At 33.2% G+C, this 4329-nt stretch overlaps 1 long non-coding RNA gene across 1 annotated transcript; it reads left to right on the top strand.

Annotated features, from left to right (window-relative positions):
• The first annotated feature begins 3030 nt into the window (after window positions 1-3030).
• Window positions 3031-3906, top strand: LOC142177635 (uncharacterized). Its single transcript, XR_012706198.1, has 4 exons — window positions 3031-3226; window positions 3313-3376; window positions 3478-3536; window positions 3629-3906. It is a non-coding gene; the product is annotated as an uncharacterized LOC142177635 (long non-coding RNA).
• The last annotated feature ends 423 nt before the right edge of the window (window positions 3907-4329 follow it).

Here is a 4329-nt window from a genome sequence, read left to right as displayed (position 1 = left end):
ACGTTGAATTTATGTATGGTTCTAAGGGTAAGTAGATTCCTTTGATCTGAAGATAACAATACACGTATTTATGATGCAAAATAGAAAATGATGAACAAAGATACTTGGTGAGCTTTAGAAAGATAAACACAATGAATTCTTAATCCCAGGGAGGATGTCTTCTATTACAATCTATCTTGCCTTTTATAGCCAAGGATCACTACTTTATCTATAGCAACATAGTGGAATAATATTTCTAGTGGAGGACCCATGATGGTATGTCTCCTCCTTAATTCCCGCCAAGATTCTCTCCTTTGGTGCGGTTGTAACAGCTTTTTGTCTGTGAGCTAGATACCGACTCGAACTCGGTGTCGGATCGGAACCTCGGCCTTGGCTTCGAGCTTGGTGATCACTTTCGGGCATCGATGTTCGGGACCTGTATCGGTCGATGTTACCTTGGTCAATTCGGACGCCCGAGCTCGATGCCCCCATCTCGGAATTCGTTCGGGTTCTCAATGAAGATACCACTTGACTGAGATGCCATCCTCGATCGATCTTTATGATCGAGGATCACTTTTAACCGTATAACAGTTGGAGAAAATGGCTCATTAATTTCGCAAAAAGAAAACCCAGCAAACTCCTCTTGATATCTTCGTTACAATTTGCAAAAGTCGGACAAATTTTTCATGTTCAGAATCGATTGATTACTGAAGTCTACTTTTATAAGAAAACTGCTTCTTTTCCATTTATAATAATATATGTTGACTTAACATCATTTCTTGACTCTTGAGCCATCTTTACATTAAATGCAATGTAGCATTTTCAAGGACAAAACAAAACATATATAAAAGGAGATGAGAGTTGTTTTAGAGAAGAAAAGGGAAACTGAATTGTTTTCGTTTTTGGGTCTCTGTTATTATCAGACTTTGTTTTTTCAGGCAGTAGCAGTACTACTTTATGCTAAATTGAGCAAGATATATATATATATATATAGTTATTCACATTTGTTGTTTATGTTCCTTTACAAATTCATTAACTTAAAGAATTTGTTACTATCCAGCTAAAGAAATTTTTGATTAAATTTCTCTTCCTTTCCATTGTAACATAGGGTAAAAGTCATTTTGATACTCGAATTTTGCTTTTAAAATTAAAGTCTACCTCCAATTTTAATGTCTATTATTTTTTTTTCCAATAATAAATATTATTTTCGCAATGTTCAAAACAATGCCAATGTCTAATGCAATGTGCTTGATTTAAGCAAAGATAATATTCAAAACAATGGTACAAAGAAACGTGGCTTATTTATTTATTTCAAACGTGGCTTCTCTCAAGGTACTATATTTGTGGTGAGTCCGATCATAAAACCACGTGGCTTTTCCTGTTAGAGACACGTAAACAAATGTTGAAACAAAGGAGAGTTGATTATTTTCCTTTGCAAAATGGCTCAAACGTTGCTTTTATATGATGGTAACTGTAGTAAATAATGAACTAATCCTGGGGTAAAGATATTCCTTCAACCTTACTTCTTCTATAAATTAGTGTAGTAAAGTAATATAGTAATATGTGCAATCATAGCCAGCCCTTAAACTTGTTTCCTCTCTAAAATTATTGTTAAAATTAAAATTGATTTACACCCTGTATTTTTATTCTTTTCAATTTGATGAAACTCTAAAACTTTGCTTCATCTATCAATAGAATCTGCTCTACCATTTCTAGTAAAAATTTAAATTTTCTGAAAGAATGTCTGCCAAAAAAAATCCCTACATCATAAAAAAATAAATAAGATTTCCCTTTTGATGAAAGTTTGCTGCATTTCTCCTTTTTTTTCTGCTTTTAATGTTACTACCATAATTTTAGTTTCTACTATATTCAAATTCAAAACCCTAATCTTCATTGTTTTGAATCTGTCAAGGAAAAAAAAACAATAAAAAGATATAGGAAAGGAGATGAGGGGTTGGAAATTGGAATAGGACAAATTAGGGAGAGGGTCTAAAAATAAATAAAGTATGGTCAAATACACAAACAAGGAAGTCGATCTCTATGGTTAGTAGCAGAACTGCAGAGGTATGTTCAGCTTTATAGTTTTTCCTCATTAGGAAATTAAGATTGTATGTACTGTTCTGTATATTTCTATATAACAAAGAGTGGTCTGTTTACAAATATTTCATTACTCACACTTATCTCTTGCTTTCTTATTGGAAAAAATGTGTTCTCTCATTTATAGCTGCTTGGTAAAAACTGAAATGCAACCGCAACACCAATCTGATCAAAACACTCTTTGGTTATTATCTCTTCTTACACTTGTTCCGATTGCTTATTATGTTTTACTTCATGCAGCAGTTCTTCTGAAAATCAAGTGGGCAAATGTTAGTTCAGAGGTCTTGTTTGTGTTAACTGTAGGCGCAGAGGCCTTTGTGAGAATGCGCTCTCAGTTTCCACATACCAACAAAGTTATGTTAATACATGCATGCTGCTGTAACTTTGGCAACTTCTGCTGGGGCTATGATTTGTCTCGCACTTGACATTCACCTGAATGTGAGGAACAATTTACCAATGCAAGGCAGGAGGGAAAGGGACTCTGGCAACCGTTGGTGTGGCTATGTTACACAGTGCAACTGTTGCAGAGACATTTGGGTAACTGTTAAACTTTTGTCAACAGTGGACAAGATTAGAGTTGCTGCTGGTATTTTGCAAGTTCTCCTTAGATTTTGTGAGTTGGTGGCCAGGGCTGCATGTGCAAAGGACGGTTGCAAGGGAAAGGTCCTTGAGTTCAATTTCTCAATAATTCCATTACTCTTAGCTTTTGCTTGTTTTGCAAAAAGAACATTTCGCCAATCCAAAGATAAGGTCACTGCTGTGAGTTGTATAATGGTAGTACTTATTTAAGATCACATATATATATCGAAAATCTTTTCTTCTTTATTAAAGTTTGTATTTAGTCAAACTCAGACAAATGTTTTGAAACAAAGGAAGTGATATTTTTTTATCTAGTCAAAAAATTATTATATCATAATTATTTGTAACACTTTGTTTTTCAACTTGCAGACCCCAAATATTACCAAAGCATTTGATATGTGGAGCATTAATGTAAGAAGAGAAGGTGACACAAGGGAGGTGAATTTCAATATGATTGAAATGAAAGGAAATATCAATTGCCGCAGGAATTTGGAAATTTCCTCCCGCTGACTTTGTCATTTTATATTTCTCTCTGGTTGATGAGAATAGCTTTAACAGAGTGAACCCAACTGTAAGTAATATTAAATATTCTCTTTCTTATATAACTGATCTCAAGTGGGTTGTAGGGTTAATAATGTTTTTTTTTGTCTTTTGCAGTGGACACAATTTTTGAGAAATCATGCTCCAGAAGTTCCTATTATTTTGGTTGGGAGAGAGCTCGGTAAAATTGATATAATATTAAAAGCATGATCTTAAAATAAATTGCTTTGAAATGTAAAAATTGTGTTCTTTTGACTTTAAAAAAGTTATGTCCGTGCACAGGTACATGGAATGACAGGCTAAATAACCAGCAAAACTTGTATTTTGTTAGTAGGGATCGGGTAAAACTCTTTTGGTTCAATTATTTTATTTAATCTTTCAAGATTGATTTTTTGTGAAAATTATTAGTTAACGTGTTTGTTTTATGTGACAGGGATATGCACTTGCTTGCCAGATCAAGGCACTTGCATATTTGGAGTGCAGTGTTGATAACGATGAGAGCCTTTCTGACCTGCTTAGAAAAATTGAAGAACTAGCATCTTAACAATGTACTAGCATATATTGTTAACTAAAAGGGTATTGGAAATTTTCCAAAGTTTTTATCCTTTACCCTAGTGGCCGGTTGCTCTCATTGTTGTTTTCATTGCTGTTTTAAATTGTGTAATAGTATTAGTATTTTTGGTGTGCTCTTTTTCATTTTCGGCAAGTGGATTTTTATGTAGTACTATTATGATGCTTTAATCAATTAAATGCTATTTAAATTACTAGCATTCAATATGATAGCTAGAGTGTTATTTCAATAACAATTATTTTTTCTTTGTCGGAAAATAGAGTGACGTACATTTGCATCATATAATTTGCAACTGATGGTATATGTAATCTGTTAAAATTTATTCTATAAAAGCAATCTGCATATCTTGTATACATGTCAGTAATTACATACTAGTTTTTTAACATATTCAAATATTTGCTTCAAGATTAAACTCATTGGCTTGCACACCTGCTTTCTGGTATATTTGATTAAGTTCATACATTAACCATTTCACCTTAAGATATAAGTAAATTAATGTAATTCGCATCTCTTAAAGTTCTTTTATGAATAACAAAAAACAAGCTATCCTTATTGGACGGCAT

Source organism: Nicotiana tabacum, chromosome 23 (assembly GCF_000715075.1).
Source record: "Nicotiana tabacum cultivar K326 chromosome 23, ASM71507v2, whole genome shotgun sequence".
Taxonomy (NCBI): Eukaryota; Viridiplantae; Streptophyta; class Magnoliopsida; order Solanales; family Solanaceae; genus Nicotiana; species Nicotiana tabacum.
Note: the sequence above shows the minus strand (reverse complement) of the source record. Positions and strands in the feature narration are given on the sequence as shown.